Below are 19585 nucleotides of genomic sequence, written 5' to 3'. Positions count from 1 at the left end.
TTAACCCACTGAGCCACCCAGGCACCCCTCTTATACCCTTTTCACATTTTTCCCAGTGGTAACATCTTGCAAAACTATAATATGTACCATAATCAGTACATTAACATTGAAATATTTAAGATAAAGAAACTTTCCATCATCAAGAAGCCCTTATATTATCCTTTGCTAAGGAAATCTGTGTGATTTTAAAAGGTTAAAGCTTTTGCAGGTGCCTGGGTGGCTCAGTTGGTTAAACGACTGCTTTTGGCTCAGGTTATGAACCCAGAGTCCCGGGATTGAGTCCCACATTGGGCTCCCAGCTCCATGGGGAGTCTGCTTATCCCTCTGAACTTCTCCCCTCTCATGCTTTCTCTCACTTTCTCTCTCAAATACATAAATAAAATCTTAAAAATATATAGTATTTTAAAAAGTACTTAAAAATAAAAGCTTTTGCAACTTTATTATTGGTTACATAAATTTGGCCATTATAATGTCCAAGCAGTTGGGGGAAAAAATCAAGTAAGTGCTTGTTTTTATAGTAGTTCTCATTAAAAATATTCATATATAATGTCTATAAACATCATCACTTTGATTATAGTAGATGTAGTATTGTGATAAATTGTTTAATGGGGGGAAAGCTTTTCCTTATTGAATATGATGTTAGCTATGGGTTTGTTGTATGTGGTCTTTACTGTCTGCTCTCTCCATTGAGAGTTTTTGTTTTAAACATGTTGAATTTTGTTAAATGCCTTTTCAACATCTATCAGATGATCCTTATTTTTATCCTTCAGTTTATTAATTTGGTTTATCACATTGATTTGTGGATGTTAAACTATAGTTGGATGCCTGGAATAAATCCTACTTGATTGTGTCGTCTGGTCTTTTAATGTACGGTTGAATTGGGTTTGTTTACCATTTTGTTTGGGATTTTTGCATGTGTGTTCATCAGGGATACTGGCCTGTAATTTTCTTTTTTGGTGGTGTCTGTCTGGTTTTAGTATCAGGGTGATGCTGACTTTGTAAAATGATTTTAGAAATATTCTGTCCTTTCAGTTTTTCAGAATAATTTGAGAAGGAAATAATTTAAGTCTTTAAATGTTTGGTAGAATTCATCTCTGAAGCCATCTGTCCCTGGACTTTTGTTTTTTGAGAGTTTTAAAATTAACGGTTTAATTGCATTACTTGTAATCAGTCTACTCACTTTTTTTTTTTTTAAGATTTTTATATAGTTATTTGACAGAGAGAAAGAAATCACAAGTAGATAGAGAGGCAGGCAGAGAGAGAGGGGAAGCAGGCTCCCCGCTGAGCAGAGAGCCCGATGCGGGACTCCATCCATCCACTGAGCTGAAGGCAGAGGCTTAACCCACTGAGTCACCCAGGCGCCCCTGTCTATTCACATTTTCTATTTCTTCATGATTCAGTCTTGGAAGTTTGTGTGTTTCTAGGAATTTACCCATTTCTTCTAGGTTTTCCAGTTTGTTCAAAGTATTCTCTTTGATCCTTTGTATTTCTGTGGTGTCAATTTTAAGTCTTCTTTCATTTCTGAATTTATTTGGATCCTCTCTGTTTTTGTTTTGTTTAGTTTTTGAAGAGTTAGTCTAGCTAAAAGTTTGATTTTATCTTTTCAAATAGCCAGCTTTTAGTATTGTTGTTCTTTTGTTTTCTTATTGCTATTTATTTTTGCTCTGATCTTTATTAGGTACTACTAAATTTGGGCTGTGTTTGTTCTTTTTCTAGTTCCTTTAGGTTTAAAGTTAGACCATTCATTTGTGATTTTTCTTGTTTCTGAAGATAGGCCTGTATTGCTGTGAAATTCCCTTTTAGAACTTCTTTGCTGCCTCCCATAGATTTTGGAAAGTTATGTTTCCATTTTCATGTGTTTCAGATATTTTTTGATTTCCTTTTGATTTCTTTGTTTGACCCATTAGTTATTTAGTCTGCATGTGTTTGTGTTTTTTTCCAGTTTTCTTCTTGTGATTGATTTCTAGTTTCATACTGTTGTGGTCAGAAAAAATTCTTGATATGACTTTAGTCTTGAATTTTGGAGACTTGTTTTTTGGGCCAACATGTCCTAGAGAATGTTTCATATACACTTGAAGAGAATGTATATTTTGCATTTGGATGGAAATGTTATATATATATCTATTTAGTCCATCTGGCCTAATGTGTTGTTTAAGGCCAGTGTTTCCTTATTAATTTTTCTCTCTGGATGATATATTCATTAGTGTAAGTGGGATATTAAAGTCTCCTACTGTTATGGCATTATTGTAAATTTTTCCCTTTATGTCTGTTGATATTTGCTTTATATGTTTAGGGACTCCTATGTTGAGTGCATTAATACTTATGAATGTTATATCCTCCTGTTGGACTGACCCCTTCATCATTATGTAATATTCCTCTTTGTCTTTTGTTACAGTCTTTGTTTTAAGTTCTTTTGTCTGATACATGTATTGCTACTCCAGCTTTCTTTTCATTTCCATTTGCATGGAATATCTTTTTCTATTTTTTCACTTTCATTCTGTGTGTCTTTAGAACCAAAGTGAGTTTCTTGTAGGTCACACATAGATAGGTCTAGTTTTTTTTTTTTTTAACCCAGTCACCCTGTCTTGATTGTTGCATCTAATCCATTTACATTTAAAGTAATTATTGATACCTATGTACTAATTGCTATTTTTGTTGTTTTTTGGTTGTTTTTGACGTTCTTCTCTGTGCCTTTCTTTTTCTCTTGATCTCTTCCCTTGCAGTTTTTTTTTTTTTTTAGTATATGTGCTGCCGAAGCGAGCACTTCCCTTGCAGTTTGATGGTTTCCTTTAGTGTTATATTTGGTTTCCTTTCTCTTTATTTTTTTGTGTGTATCTGTTGTAGGTTTTTGGTTTGTTGTTCTCTGAGGTTCATGTTTGAGATATGTTTGTTTTAACCTGATAGTGCTTATGTTTGAGTGCATTCTATAAGTTTGTTCCTTTTTATTGTTAAGTAATATTCTATTATATGGATGAACTAGTTTAACAATCATCTGCTGAAGGGCATCTGTATTGTTTCCATTTTTGGCCGTTACCAATAAAGCTGCCACTAGTCACTTATGTACAGATTTTTGTGTGAACATATTTTCATTTTTCTGAGATAAATGTCCAGGAGTACAATTCTGGGCCACATTGCTACTTCATGTTTGGTTTTGTAAGAAGCTGCCATTGTGGCTGCACCATTTTACATCCTTACTAGCAACAAATGAGAGATCCAGTTTTCCCACATCCTTGCCAGCCTTTGGTGTTATCACTCTTTTTTATTTTAGGTATTTTGATAGATTTGTAGCAGTATCTCATTGTGATTTTAATTTTCATTTCCTAATGGCTAATGGTGTTAAACATCTTTTCATGTGCATATTTTCCATCTGTGTATCTCTTCTGTGAAATGTCTCTTTGTGTCTTTGTACATGTTTTATTGTTATTTTTTAAGATTTAGACACGGCAAGAGAGGGAACACAAGCAGGGGGAGTGGTAGAGGGAGATCAGGCTACCCACTAAGCAGGGAGCCCGATGCGGGGCTCTATCCCAGGTCCCTGAGATCATGACCCGAGCTGAAGGCAGATCCCCAATGACTGAGCCACTCAGGCGCCCCTCTTTGTACGTGTTTTAATTGTGTTTTTTCAGTGTTGAGTTTTGAGAGTTCTTTATGTATTCTGGGTGCTAGTCCTTTGTTGGATATGTGGTTGGCAAATATTTTCTCACTGTTTTTAGCTTATCTTTTCATCCTTTTCCAGAGTCTTTCATAGAGCATACGTTTTTTTTTTATTTTGACTAAAATCCAACTTACCCATTTTTCCTTTTATGGATTGGTCTTCTGGCATCTAATAACTCCTTGCCTAATTCTATATCCTGAAGATTTTCCATTTTTTTTATTTTCTATTTTTTAAAAGTTTTATAGTTTTGTATTTAATAAATGCAAATAATACTAATAACATAAATTTTGTATATAGTTTAAGATTTGGGTTTTTCAAGTTTTTATTTAAATTCCAGCTAACATACAGTGTGATACTAGTTTCAGATGTAGAATTTAGTGATTGATCACTTCCATACAACATCTAGTGCTCATCACAGCAAATGTACCCGTTAACCTATCCCCCTCACCCACCTGAGGTTCTTTCCTTTCTTTTTTTTCCTCCTGCTGTCTAATTGCTTCAGCACCATGTTGGAAAAATATCTTTCCTCTATTGAACTGCTTTTCACCTTTATCAGTAGTCTGTTGGGCATATTTTTTTTATACTTTTTTTTTTCCATTTTATTTATTTTTTCAGCGTAACAGTATTCATTCTTTTTGCACAACACCCAGTGCTCCATGCAAAACGTGCCCTCCCCATTACCCACCACCTGTTCCCCCAACCTCCCACCCCTGACCCTTCAAAACCCTCAGGTTGTTTTTCAGAGTCCATAGTCTCTTATGGTTCGCCTCCCCTCCCCAATGTCCATAGCCCGCTCCCCCTCTCCCAATCCCACCTCCCCCCAGCAACCCCCAGTTTGTTTTGTGAGATTAAGAGTCATTTATGGTTTGTCTCCCTCCCAATCCCATCTTGTTTCATTTATTCTTCTCCTATCCCCCTACCCCCCCATGTTGCTTCTCCATGTCCTCATATCAGGGAGATCATATGATAGTTGTCTTTCTCCGATTGACTTATTTCACTAAGCATGATACGCTCTAGCTCCATCCACGTCGTCGCAAATGGCAAGATTTCATTTCTTTTGATGGCTGCATAGTATTCCATTGTGTATATATACCACATCTTCTTTATCCATTCATCTGTTGATGGACATCTAGGTTCTTTCCATAGTCTGGCTATTGTAGACATTGCTGCTATAAACATTCGGGTACACATGCCCCTTCGGATCACTATGTTTGTATCTTTAGGGTAAATACCCAGTAGTGCAATTGCTGGGTCATAGGGTAGTTCTATTTTCAACATTTTGAGGAACCTCCATGCTGTTTTCCAGAGTGGTTGGACCAGCTTGCATTCCCACCAACAGTGGAGGAGGGTTCCCCTTTGTCCACATCCTCGCCAGCATCTGTCATTTCCTGACTTGTTAATTTTAGCCATTCTGACTGGTGTGAGGTGATATCTCATTGTGGTTTTGATTTGTATTTCCCTGATGCCGAGTGACGTGGAGCACTTTTTCATGTGTCTGTTGGCCATCTGGATGTCTTCTTTGCAGAAATGTCTGTTCATGTCCTCTGCCCATTTCTTGATTGGATTGTTTGTTCTTTGGGTGTTGAGTTTGCTAAGTTCCTTATAGATTTTGGATACTAGCCCTTTATCTGATATGTCGTTTGCAAATATCTTCTCCCATTCTGTCAGCTGTCTTTTGGTTTTGTTAACTGTTTCCTTTGCTGTGCAAAAGCTTTTGATCTTGATGAAATCCCAATAGTTCATTTTCGCCCTTGCTTCCCTTGCCTTTGCCGTTGTTCCTAGGAAGATGTTGCTGCGGCTGAGGTCGAAGAGGTTGCTGCCTGCATTCTCCTCAAGGATTTTGATGGATTCCTTTCTCACATTGAGGTCCTTCATCCATTTGGAGTCTATTTTCGTGTGTGGTGTAAGGAAGTGGTCCAATTTCATTTTTCTGCATGTGGCTGTCCAATTTTCCCAGCACCATTTATTAAAGAGGCTGTCTTTTTTCCATTGGACATTCTTTCCTGCTTTGTCGAAGATGAGTTGGCCATAGAGTTGAGGGTCGATTTCTGGGCTCTCTATTCTGTTCCACTGATCTATGTGTCTGTTTTTGTGCCAGTACCATGCTGCCTTGATGATGACAGCTTTGTAATAGAGCTTGAAGTCCGGAATTGTGATGCCACCCACTTTGGCTTTGTTCTTCAATATTCCTTTGGCTATTCGAGGTCTTTTCTGGTTCCATATAAATTTTAGGATTATTTGTTCCATTTCTTTGAAAAAAATGGATGGTATTTTGATAGGGATTGCATTAAATGTGTAGATTGCTTTAGGTAGCATAGACATTTTCACAATATTTATTCTTCCAATCCAGGAGCATGGAACATTTTTCCATTTTTTTTGTGTCTTCCTCAATTTCTTTCATGAGTACTTTATAATTTTCTGTGTATAGATTCTTAGTCTCTTTGGTTAGGTTTATTCCTAGGTATCTTATAGTTTTGGGTACAATTGTGAATGGGATTGACTCCTTAATTTCTCTTTCTTCAGTCTTGTTGTTGGTGTACAGAAATGCAACTGATTTCTGTGCATTGATTTTATATCCTGACACTTTACTGAATTCCTGTACAAGTTCTAGCAGTTTTGGAGTGGAGTCTTTTGGGTTTTCCACATATAGTATCATATCATCTGCAAAGAGTGATAGTTTGACTTCTTCTTTACCAATTTGGATGCCTTTAATTTCTTTTTGTTGTCTGATTGCTGAGGCTAGGACTTCTAATACTATGTTGAATAGCAGTGGTGATAATGGACATCCCTGCCGTGTTCCTGACCTTAATGGAAAAGCTTTCAGTTTTTCTCCATTGAGAATGATATTTGCGGTGGGTTTTTCATAGATGGCTTTGATAATATTGAGGTATGTGCCCTCTATCCCTACACTTTGTAGAGTTTTGATCAGGAAGGGATGCTGTACTTTGTCAAATGCTTTTTCAGCATCTATTGAGAGTATCATATGGTTCTTGTTCTTTCTTTTATTAATGTGTTCTCTCACATTGATTGATTTGCGGATGTTGAACCAACCCTGCAGCCCTGGAATAAATCCCACTTGATCGTGGTGAATAATCCTTTTAATGTACTGTTGAATCCTATTGGCTAGTATTTTGGCGAGAATTTTTGCGTCTGTGTTCATCAAGGATATTGGTCTGTAGTTCTCTTTTTTGGTGGGATCCTTGTCTGGTTTTGGGATCAAGGTGATGCTGGCCTCATAGAATGAGTTTGGAAGTTTTCCTTCCATTTCTATTTTTTGGAACAGTTTCAGGAGAATAGGAATGAGTTCTTCTTTAAATGTTTGGTAGAATTCCCCTGGGAAACCGTCTGACCCTGGGCTTTTGTTTGTTTGGAGATTTTTGATGACTGTTTCAATCTCCTTACTGGTTATGGGCCTGTTCAGGTTTTCTATTTCTTCCTGGTTCAGTTGTGGTAGTTTATATGTCTCTAGGAATGCATCCATTTCTTCCAGATTGTCCAATTTGTTGGCGTAGAGTTGCTCATAGTATGTTCTTATAATTGTCTGTATTTCTTTGGTGTTAGTTGTGATCTCTCCTCTTTCATTCATGATTTTATTGATTTGGGTCCTTTCTCTTTTCTTTTTGATGAGTCTGGCCAGGGGTTTATCAATCCTATTGATTCTTTCAAAGAACCAGCTCCTAGTTTCATTTATTTTTTCTATTGTTTTTTTGGTTTCTATTTCATTGATTTCTGCTCTGATCTTTATGATTTCTCTTCTCCTGCTGGGTTTAGGGTTTCTTTCTTCTTCTTTCTCCAGCTCCTTTACGCGTAGGGTTAGGTTGTGTACTTGAGACCTTTCTTGTTTCTTGAGAAAGGCTTGTACCGCTATATATTTTCCTCTCAGGACTGCCTTTGCTGTGTCCCACAGATTTTGAACCGTTGTGTTTTCATTATCATTTGTTTCCATGAATTTTTTCAATTCTTCTTTAATTTCCTGGTTAGCCCATTCATTCTTTAGAAGGATGCTGTTTAGTCTCCATGTATTTGGGTTCTTTCCAGCTTTCGTCTTGTGATTGAGTTCTAGCATCAGAGCATTGTGGTCTGAAAATATGCAGGGAATAATCCTAATCTTTTGATACCGGTTGAGACCTGATTTGTGACCCAGGATGTGATCTATTCTGGAGAAGGTTCCATGTGCACTAGAGAAGAATGTGTATTCTGTTGCTTTGGGATGAAATGTTCTGAATAGATCTGTGATGTCCATCTGGTCCAGTGTGTCATTTAAGGCCTTTATTTCCTTGTTGATCTTTTGCTTGGATGATCTGTCCATTTCAGTGAGGGGAGTGTTAAAGTCCCCTACTATTATTATATTATTATTGATGTGTTTCTTTGATTTTGTTATTAATTGGTTGATATAGTTGGCTGCTCCCACGTTAGGGGCATAGATATTTAAAATTGTTAGATCTTCTTGTTGGACAGACCCTTTGAGTAGGATATAGTGTCCTTCCTCATCTCTTATTATAGTCTTTGGCTTAAAATCTAATTGATCTGATATAAGGATTGCCACCCCAGCTTTCTTCTGATGCCCATTAGCATGGTAAATTGTTTTCCACCCCCTCACTTTCAATCTGGAGGTGTCTTCGCGTCTAAAATGAGTTTCTTGTAGGCAACATACTGATGGGTTTTGTTTTTTTATCCATTCTGATACCCTGTGTCTTTTGATTGGGGCATTTAGCCCATTAGTCTGTTGGGCATATTTATGTGGTCTCTTATTGGGTTTTCTCTCTGTTCTAGTGATATATGCATCTATTCCTCCATTAATACCACAGAGTTGATTACTAGAGCTAGGTATTAAATCTTGAAATTGGATAAACAGATTCCTCCAGCTTTATTCCTCTTTTTCAAAATTGTGCTAGCTATTCTAGTTCCTTATTTTTCCATATAAATTTTGCAATAATGTCTATGTCTACAAAAACTTTTTATGATTTTGATAGGAATTCAATTAAATTTGTATATCAGTGTGGGGAGAATGGATATATTTACTCTCGGGTCTTCTGATATATGAACTCCATATGTTTTAGCTTTTATTTTGATCTTCTTTAATGTATTTGATCAGTAGTTTGTACTTTTTAGCATGTAAGTCCTGTACACATTTTGTTAGATTTATGCTAATTTGCTTTTGAGTGATTGCAAATGGTATAGTATTTTTAATTGTGTGCATGTGTTCATTGCTAGTATATAGAAATACACTTGGTTTTTATATGTTTATCTTGCATCTGTGACTTTCCTGAGCTCACTTATTCTAAAAAAATCTTTTTTTCTTGTAGATTCCTTTGGATTTTCTCTATAGATAATCGTGTCATCTGCAAATATGTACAGTTTTATTTCCGATTCATGTGTCTTTTAACCCCCTCTTTTTTGGGGGGGGTGTCTTATTGCACTGGCTAGAACTTCCAGGATTGTGCAGAATAAGAGTGATGAGAGAGAAAAAAAGTGATTAGGTAGATATCCTTGCCTTGTTCCTCATCTTAAGGAGAAGGCATTTAGTCTTTCACCATTAAATATAATGTTAGCTGTGGATTTTTTGTAGATATGCTGTATAAATTTGAGATAGTCTCCCTCTATTCCTATGTTTCTGAGAGTTCATATCATGACTGGATGTAGACATTTGTCATGCCTTTTTTGTTTGTTTGTTTTTTGCATTGATTGATGTGATTATGTGATTTTTCTTCTTTAGCTTTTTATTGTGGCAGATTACACTGATTAATTTTCAAATATTGGACTAGCCTTGCTTCCTTGGAAGAAACCCCAGTTGGTCATGACATATAATTTTTTGTATGTATTGCTGAATTCTGTTTGCTAATATTTTAAGGATGTTTATAACTGTATTCATAAGGCATATAGGTCTGTAGTCTTGGAAGATTCTGTCCCACATAACAAGCCTGGCCAGATCCTGACTTGAATGCCCTTCATGGCAAGTGGGGGTACCAATCACTGTAGCTGAAACTGGGGACAGATTTCATACCACCTTTTCTAATTGGAGACTCATTATAGGGAAAACTCCCCTAGGGGACACTTGACATAATGAGCCACTTAGTCTTCCTGGAAGGATCCCCCCCAAGTAATTAAGATTAGTTTTGGAGTGATTGCCACTATCGGCCTGCTTGTTGGTTACTCAGAGCTTGCTCATGGTGTTTTTAAAAATACCTGCAGGTCTAAGATGTGAATAACAGTGTTTGGGGAGGAGACACGTTAATACTGACTTCCACAAAAAAATCACAGGCCCAGGGGTGCACATGGTGTCCTTGGAAAGAAATTGCTTTACAGTTTGTGACTGGGACCCATGTAGCTCAGAGGCCACAAGGCGTCAAGACCTCCGGTATAATCTTCCGCCATCTGGTAGGCATGACGGTTTTCACTTGAGTACACATCATTGCATTTTGAACTTATTTTTGGAGGGACTGTCTAAAGGCAGTCAGTCCGGTCTGCCTTGTCTGTGCCACTAGCTGAGAGGTGTTTGTCCATTGGGGTAGCTATGGGAAGTGGGGGAGGCGCAGTGGTGAAGAAGACACCTGGAAATGTGGGCAGGTGTTTTGCGTGGGAGCCACAGAGGCTGGGATATGTTTCCGATAGACTGTTCTGGTAACAGTGATCCTATTGTGATCACAACCATCTTTCAGGAATTGGGGGATTCAGGTATCAGTAAATTGGAGGTGCTTAGAATCGTTTGGGGGAAATTCAGCAGGGTGTTTTGCTTCATGAGGACTTTGGCAGGGGCAGGTAGTTTTTAAGACAGGAGACCTCTAATGAGTGACCCCCCCCCCCGCCCCGCCCCGACCTGCATCTCCTGGGGTAGAAGTTGTTCTCTATGGACATGTCCTAGATGTTAAGTTTGTTTCCCTCCCTCCACCCAGACAAAAATCTGTGTTTCTCATTCCAGTGCTGTAACTTTACCTTTCTTCGGATCAGCTTCTATTCCTTGAAGGGATTTTTTTTTTTTTTAAAGATTTTAAGCCCTTCACCCCCAACGTGGGGCTCAAACTCATGACCCCAGGATCAAGAGTTGCACACTCCACCAACTGAGCCAGCCGGGCTCCGCACCCTGCTGAAGGGAATTTTTGTAAAACTCACAAAGACCTGTTATGTCCCCCACTTTGGCCTGCAGTGTGTTTGCATGGTCATTATGCTTGTGATCTAGGACCTGGTCTGTTCAACAAGAGAATCCAGAATTCAAGTCCCCCAAGCCCCTTTTGGCTCCTTGTCACATGGAGGGTGTAGCAATTCAGCTGGCGGGGGGCTTCTGTAGAGGAAAGAGAGAAGCATTATAAGTAATGGCCAGGGTGGAATCCCAGGATTTCACATTAGTCTGTATAAACCACTCTCCGCTGCCCAGTCCTGTTTGTTCAGGTCATTACTGGGAAATGGCTGCGAGAGGATGGTCCTTTTCTGGGGGCAGCCACATTCGGAGCAGACTGCTGCCCCACCGTATGTGCTCCTGGAGGTTGCGCAGGTAGATGGAGAAATCTTTTAGAGTTGGTTTTTCAGGAGGTTTTTTCAGTGTGTCATGATGCCAGATGGCTGTGGATGGTGGAGGAGGGGAAAGTCTATGGACTACCTTGACTTTTAGCCCATTGTTCCTTGGCATTGGTGAAAAATGTTGAACCATGGTCAGCCTGCAAATAGGGTGGAAAACCAAACACATGGCACGGACTCATTTCAAGGGTCATAGTGGCATTACTGGAGTCAGGTGATTTGGAATATTAACCCAAACCTGGGAAAAACTGCCAATCAGGAGTGTGGCGTCCCGGGAGGAAGTCGGAGGTTGAATGTTATACATCTGCTGGGAGCGGGTCAGGGCAGCAGTGTGTGCCGTGTGGCCTCCCTCACTGTGGGACCAACGCTTCAGCTTCTGGCTGGAGTCCCAAGTCTGGCGGAGGCCCTGCCTTGGACGTAGAGTTCTTCTTGTTGTGCCCATGCCTGAGGACAGACCAAGATGGCGGCCGTGATGGGTCTGGGCGGTGTGGGCTCCAGCAGTGGCCGGAGGCCAGGGGGTCTCATCAGAGAATAGGCCCTTGTGTGGGCATCTAGGGGAGTTGCCCCTGTGGTTCAGCCAGCAGCTGAGAGTTGTCACAGTTCACAGCCCAGTGGATGGTTTTCCAAGAGGCAGATCAAACCACTAGGCCCTTGGTGACAGCTCAAATGTCAGTAAAAACGCAAGTTCCATCTGTGGGAACATTAGCCAGGGCTGTGGGAACGGACTTGAGTTCTGCCCACTGAGCAGAGGGACCGTGTGCATTTTTGGTTCATCACAGGGAGGGGGGGAGGGGAGCTTGTTGCAGTGGCGTTTCTCTACCTGTAGCTCTTCCCGATGTGGGGAGAATCCCCTCAGGTACCGCATATAGGAAAGTGTAAGCAAATGTAATATACCGTTCATAAGGAAGAATGACAGTACTTTGAATTGGCCTGAAGGGCCCCATCCACTGGGTCATGTTAGTCTCTTTCTCATTGTGAATCCTGTCCAAACTCCGTGGGCTGAATCTGAGTACTTCCTCCCAGCACAGGACCAGGTAGGATGGTACCTGGGTGCCGGTGTCCACAAAGCCCTGAAAGTTTGAGCCCCTCCCCTCCCGGAAGTTCCCCAGCACTCTTGGGTATAAGGCCTTTGGTCTCTCTTAGGCACAGGGAGACCCCAACCTACCCATAATCCTCCTACTCCTTAAAACAGATGTCAGGGTAGAGGGTGAGGGGAGGGGTTGGGAATACATAGCAGGAGAGCAGCTCTGTGCCAATCAGCGAGGCCCACTTTTAGTTCCAAGTGCCCTGGTGGCAATTCGTGGCTCAACTTAATGAACTTTTCAGTCACCCAGTCTCTAGATCCTCATTGCTACCCGCCGCTTGGACAAGAGCATTTGCTACCAGATCTCAGGGGATCTTCTTACAGCCCCTAAGCCCACGAGACCTTTGCCTGGTCCAAATAGTCATGTCTGTGGCAGCATCCATTCTTGTCAGCAACAGCTGCCAAGAACTGTGAAGAACCTGAGATTTTACCCTACTTGAAAGCTGACAGTCAGCCCGTCACAGTTTGCCAGACACCGGCAGAAGAGAAGGCACTCTGGGGTCAGAGACAAAGGATTGTCTCTATACAACATGGCCAGCAGCAGGATTTGCACGTTTTTGTCCGTGCTTCTTGCCTCACAGATCCCATGGGGACAGTTCGAAGGTCCCAGAAGGATGCTGTCCACGCAGTGGGTTTGAGTCAGGCTGGAGAGCCCTGAGTTCAGGTAGTCCTAATCTCTTATAAAGTGCTATGAACAAACCTGCCCAACCTTAACCGGGAGGGAGACACAACTTTTTATAATGGACAACCTTCTCCTCTGGAGGAAGAGGGAGAGGATATCTCTGTGTTTCTAGGCTGTTTGCTAGACACACCCCTGTGCACAGAAAGTTCAGAACCAAAGCAGCCATTTCCTCATAAGAGATGCAGATGTGTGAGAGATCTGTGGAGACTCACCTCTCAGCATATGGTACAAAGATTAACATTCTTACTGATGATTGTGAATCAAGAAAACTAGAATTTATATTCCGTACATCTTGTTCAAGAAGGAAAGTATGTGAAGTATTCTTTCCAAAGAGTTTAGTGTCTCACTCCTTTGGAAAACTCAACTGTCCAGGATGAGCCAGTGCTCTGGGTCTTTCTTGCCTTGAGCAGCGAACACAAATTGTGATTTTGTGTATTTGCCCCAACTTGAGGGCCACAAAGGCAGGTCTGTGGGATTATAGTTGTTGATTTTTCAGGGGGTAATATACTGAGAGTGAACAGCATTCAACAGTTTGTTGATTAGAATTGCTTATGACCCTTCCTCAGGAAAGGGCAGCTGCTAATGGCATTATGCAATGAAGTACAACACTGAGAAGCATTTGGTAGCCGTCAGATTTAGCTAATATTCTAATACTTACTTTGTATGTATTGTGCTATGTGAACACCTAAGGTGGAAGACTGTTTTTCTTAACCTGTCTAAGAAAAGAAAAGGTTGAGGTTAAAGACTTTAAAATCACTCATAAGTTAATAGATTGAAAACGACTTTCTCAAAAGTTTTCTGTCCATGAAAGATGCGTAAACTAAATTTTCTTTTTTTTTTTTAAGATTTTATTTATTGATTTGAAAGAGTGAGAGAGCATAATCGGGAGAGTAGGAGGGGAGAGGGAGAGGCAGGCTCTCCACTGAGCAGGCAGCCTGATGCAGGGCTCAATTCCAAGACCCTGGGATCATGACCTGAGCTGAAGACGGATGCTTAACCGACTGAGCCACCCAGGCGCCCCTGAATTTTCTAATAGTGATTTGATTTGAATTATACAACTAAACACTTAGAAAAAGGCGAAGGGGATTTCAAATGTTTATTTAATCCTCACATGGTCTCAGTTTATAAAGGTATACTTAATTTCATATTTTAAAAATTATGCTTTTGAAAAAATTTAAAGCAAATTCCTGTTCATTTTTCCCCATTTGTATTATAATGACCAGCTTTTACTATTTCATTGTCACTGGATCTATTTTTATTTTTTAACTTAATTTTTTCTTACAATTTCATTTATTTGAGAGAGAGAGAGAGGGAGCACAAGACGGGGGAGGGTCAGAGGGAGGAGCAGACTCCCCACTGATCAGGTAGCCTGATATGGGACTCCATCCTGGGACTCCGGGATCATGACCTGAGCCAAAGGCAGACACTTAACCGACTAAGCCACCCAGGTGTCCCCGAGATCTGTTTTTAGAATAAAATTTTGTTCTTCCTCTAAGAGTTAAAAAAACATAAAAAATGCTTTTCAGGTAGGCCAGAAGAGATTAAATTAACATTTCACTTTTAGTCATAATCTTCAATGTGATGTGATTTAATTTACAAAGTTCTTAAATTAATCTTATGAACTTTAGTTATATAGAAATGTGAAGTTAGTAATTGGCCAAGGTTGAGTTCTCTTTAAAAGGTGGACATTTATCGTTCACCTACTTAGCAGAATGCCAGGTGCTCAGTATTTTTAAGAGTAATAAAAATAATGGTTTTTATCCTTTCCTTCCCTGGTCTTAACTTTTTTTTTTTTGGTAAAATGACCTATTTAGATGATCTTTAGCAATAGATATGATTATTTACTCCACAATCAGTAAGGTGCAATTTTGGAATCATTTGCATTTCAGTGACTGTCATCTTAGCAGAATTCCTTCTTTATTCTACCTTTTTTTTTTTTTTTTTTTAGATTTTATTTATTTATATGTCATAGAGAGAGAGCACTGGCAGGCAGAGACAGAGAGAGAAGCAGGCTCCCTGCTGTACAAGGAGCCCAAGGCGGGACTCTATCCCAGGACCCTGGGATCATGACCTGAGCTGAAGGCAGCAGCTTAACCAACTGAGCCACCCAGGCGTCCCTTTATTCTACTTTTTTTTTTTTTTCCTTTATTCTACTTTTATACCTGATTGTCTGTGCCACTTTAGTTTCCTCACATAAAGGAAGAATAAACTGAATTTCTTACCCTCTTTTTATTGATTTATTTCAAAAGGAAGACAAATGGACTTTTTGCCCTGTAATATTAGTTCCTAACTCTAGAGGAAAACTAGGCATTTGGTGCAATATACATTTATATTCTTTGTATTTGGTTAGAACAATACTTTTTTGGAAGTTGTACCTTTTCGTGTGGGCAACAGAAGCTTTTCAATTTTACTTTTAATCTTTTTTTTTTTTTTTTTTTTTTTTTTTTAAGATTTCATTTATTTCTTTGACAGAGAGAGAGACCACAAGCAGGCAGAGAGGCAGGCAGAGAAGAGAGGAGGAAGCAGGCTCCCCGCTGAGCAGCGAGCCCGATGCGGGGCTCGATCCCAGGACCCCGAGATCATGACCTGAGCCGAAGGCAGCGGCTTAATCCACTGAGCCACCCAGGCGCCCCTCAATTTTACTTTTAAATAATCTCTACACCTGGCGTGGAGCTGGAACTTACAACCCTGAGATCAAGAGTCACTGCTCTACTGACTGAACCAGCTGGGGCCCCGTATTGGTAAGACAAACATTGAAGCCAACTTGTTATATGGCAATTTGGGTTTCATAATATTTACATTGAGGAAGGAGATACAACTTTACAAAGATACTTAGTTTTTTCCAAAATGATTTACCCTAGGAGTCTGTTAAAATTCAGGTCCTATCTCAGAAACCTCCGGGTTGCAGGAGGGAAGGTCACCCAGTGCCCTCTTCTTTCTGGTGGTTATAGAATATTCTCCATGTTAACTGCTTGAATGTTGAGTGCTTTCTTACTCTTACAGCTTCTAATACTTAACTCATTTTGGATTCCATTCTCTTACAAAAAGGTCAAGAGCATGCTTTCTTCAAATGCTTTCAAAGGCACATGTCCTTTTTTTGGGGTGATAAAGTCGGTCTTCCTTATTAATCGCACATTCTTTGTGAATTCACCTACTACTGAATTTTATTAAATTACTACTAAAATTTATTTGTAGCCCCGAAAGCAAGATTCAGAGTACTTTTTTGGCTGAAATGTGCAGAACAGTGAAAAGTTTGAGTTCCCAACATTCCCAGCTAAGGTCAAACCAGAGAACCTGCTTGTCTTAGTTCTCATCCTGGAAACAAGTTTCTGGTTTACACTCTGTGTAGTGCCATGCTTTTCATATTTTTGTGCTTTTTGTTGGCAATCTCACTATTTAAAATGGATCCTACCTGGAGTGCCGAAGTGCCCAGAAAGGCTGTGATGTGCCTGAAGGAGAAAAATACACACCTTAGATAAAACTTTTTTTCCAGACCTGAGTTATAGTGCTGTTGGCTGTTGAGTTGAATGTTAATAAGAGATCAGTAATATATAAAATAAGGCATCTTCAAACATAAACACACCTAAAACAAGGTTACGCATTGATCAGTTGATGAAAATATTGTGACCAGATACACCGGAGACTCATGAGAACTTCACCCTGTATTTCCGCAGGAGCAGTGGTTCACTATTCACTAATTCAGTGTTCACAGCCACTGGATAGGTCTTATTTACTGCGAATAACCAGAATTGGCTGCAGTTAGTTGTTTCATTTATTTTCTTCAGGCTGATGGAAATCGGTCTGATGTCAGCAAGGGAGTGTTCTGTGAGTATGCCCGTTTTGTACTTGTCATCGTGGTGGGCTCAGAGCCTTTACATACTGTGCTCGATTTTTTTCACCTCGGGAACCTGTGCCACCTGATTGACAGTCCTTCAACTCAGAATTTTGCAATGAGGAGAGGAGCCAACTTGGACTGAGCACAGTTGGGTCTTTAGGGAAGCTGGCCTGCAGCTTGACTTGGCTTTTCCTGACCATTCCATGCTGAATTTCCACCTCAGCCATCCATGCTGCTGGGGCCTGAGCCATAAAAAAAAACAGCTCCGACCTGTCCTGAAAGGACGAGGGAGTTCTAGTCCAGGAGGGGAGGCTGCTGGGCTGCATCCATTCTTGGTTCTGATGAGGCACTGGTTACCTGTCAGGGACCTGGGAGCTCCGTGTGAGGGCTTTCCTACACAGATTTTATGTTTCTTTGTTTTCAAGAGTTGAGTTTTTTTTGGATATGGTGGCTTCTTCATTATCCCAAACCAGTTGGGTAAGTATCAGCTAGAACAGGTTTTTTTTTTTTAGGCGGGGAGGTTTAGAGAACTTCCTAACCCCTAGGCACTGTCACTTTCTCTCCCTCTCTCTCTCTTTTTTACACCTCTCACCCCTCTACACTGTTTCTTTTCAAATCGCCACCCTACATCATATTATATATTAAACTTAACATATAATTATGAATAGAGTTGAGTTGTTGTTGAAATGTTATATGGTGTAGGTATTTGATTAAATGTTAATTTTGATTTTTCAAAATTTTCATATTCTGAAGCAATAAGCCTTTTCTTTACGGTCTCAAATATTTTTTTCTTTTTAAAAAAGATTTATTTTTGTAGGGGCGCCTGCGTGGCTCAGTCGTTGGGCATTGCCTTCAGCTCAGGTTATGATCCCAGGGTCCTAGGAACGAGCCCTGCATTGGGCTCCCTGCGCAGCAGAGAATCTGCTTCTCCCTCTCCCACTCCCCCTGCTTGTGCTGTCTCTCTCTCACGGTGTGTCTCTCTCTGTCAAATAAATAAATAAAATCTTTTAAAATATAAATAAAAAGATTTATTTTTGTGAGAGAAATCATTTGCCTGCACAAGCCGGGGGAAGGGTGGGGAGAAGGGGCAGAGGGAGAAGCAGACTCCCCACTGAGCGGGGAGCTCGAAGTGGGAACTCGACCCCAGGACTCTGGGATCATGATCTGAGTCAAAAGCAGACTCTTAACATTCTGAGCCACCCAGGCTCCCTAAGATCTCAAGTATTCTCATGGGCAGTGGAAAAGCTCATAGACCCAGGTACTGTGACTGCGGTGCAGGAAAGGATGCAGGTTTTCCGCAGTCCGTTAGCTGCACTCGGTTCTGCTGACATTGCTGGGGGCTCTGGTGTGCCTCAGGCCATACATGTTGCTGGGTGTCCCAGATAAGCCGCAGAGCATTCTTTCTCTCAAGGGGCTGATAGGCCAGACCCCTTCAACAGCTGTCTTCCTTGTGGCACAACCAGGTGCTGCGGGCAGCCAGAGGGGCTGGTCGCTGAGCCTGGGGCCGAGGAGGAGCTGACGGCAAGGGTGTCCTGGAGCAGGAGGTCCCGACTGAGTTTTGGAGGCTGCCTGCGTGGTGGGGCAAAGGGGTGCAGGACAGCGGGGGTGCGGGGTAAGCGGGGGCCAGAAGGGTATGGCTGAGGCTTGGAAACACTGTGGTATGTGTTGGGGACTGCGCTGTCTTGGCTGCTGGGGTGTGTATGGAAGGTGGGTGGTGGTGGTGACAGAGAGCATCAGAGCGGAGGGAGGGGCTGGCAAGGGAGGGCTTCTGTGCCATCTTAGACAAGATCAGACCCGTCCTGGGGGTGTGACCTACTTCTGGGACCTCTGACTGCTGCATGCATTTGAGATTTATTGGTATTCCTTAACTGCATGTCAGATGCATCACCAGATTTCTCGCCCTCTCCATCCTTAACAGCATTGATAAATTCTGTCCTGTTTACTTTTGTCCTGGTACCTCTTCTTAAAAGGAAATGGCTTGCTTTTATTTTATTTTTTTAAGATGTAATTTATTTATCTGAGAGAGGAAGAGAGACAGAGAGAGAAAGCACGAGAGGGTGGAGGGTCAGAGGGAGAAGCAGACTCCCCACTGAGTAGGGAGTCTGGTGCGGAACTCAATCCCGGGACTCTTCGTTCGTGACCTGAGCTGAAGGCAGTTGCTTAACCAGCTGAGCCACTCAGATACCCTGGAAATGGCTTAGTTTTTAAAAATAACTTTTTGTCCATGCAAACCACACCAGGGAAGCACACATGTAAGCGTACAGTGAAACAGCTTAACTGAAAAACACATAATCGTTATTAAAACATCAAGCGGTATTAGAAGTACATAAAACCGAGAAGTCTCTTCTATTTCTACCATTCAGAGATAGCCACTGTTAACATTTTGGTAAATGCTGCTCTGGATGTCTCTCTGTGTTTATGGAAATACTGCCTACCTGTGGTTTTCTAGCTTGTGTTTTCGTTCACTGGTGTGTCGTAGCCGTCTTTCAAAGTAGTGACCGTGGATCTGTATTTCCCATTAGTGACTGCAGGGGTTTTGTCTTATGGTAACTGTGTGACGGAGTTTACCTGAGCAGATCTTCGTTGATGGGCATCTAGACAGATTCTAGTTTTTATTAAGTATTAGAAGCACTTCAGTGAAAAACAAGTTCCTTGAATGTCTTTGTGCACTTTTCTTAAAATGATTTTATTGTGAGAAATTTTAAACATATTAAAAAAAATAGGATAGTATGGCAAGTTCCCGTATAAACCCAGCTTGAGCACTTAACAATGTTCTGCCATTCTTTCCTTTAATCTGTACTCTCATACTGCTTTTTC

At 40.8% G+C, this 19585-nt stretch overlaps 1 protein-coding gene across 2 annotated transcripts in view; it reads left to right on the top strand.

Moving 5' to 3' along the window:
- C9H2orf76 (chromosome 9 C2orf76 homolog) overlaps positions 1-19585 on the top strand; it is a 61066-nt gene that overhangs the window by 4644 nt on the left and 36837 nt on the right. The window contains exon 1 of one of the 2 annotated variants that reach the window (XM_046019341.1): positions 15646-15674. The exons of the other annotated variant lie outside the window; for it this stretch is intronic. The gene's annotated coding sequence lies outside the window, so the exon portion shown is untranslated. Of the gene's footprint in view, positions 1-15645; positions 15675-19585 lie in introns of those variants that run through there. 2 annotated transcript variants of the gene reach the window in all.

This window comes from Meles meles, chromosome 9 (genome assembly GCF_922984935.1).
Source record: "Meles meles chromosome 9, mMelMel3.1 paternal haplotype, whole genome shotgun sequence".
Taxonomy (NCBI): domain Eukaryota; kingdom Metazoa; phylum Chordata; class Mammalia; order Carnivora; family Mustelidae; genus Meles; species Meles meles.
This window is presented reverse-complemented; position numbering and strand designations above follow the sequence as displayed.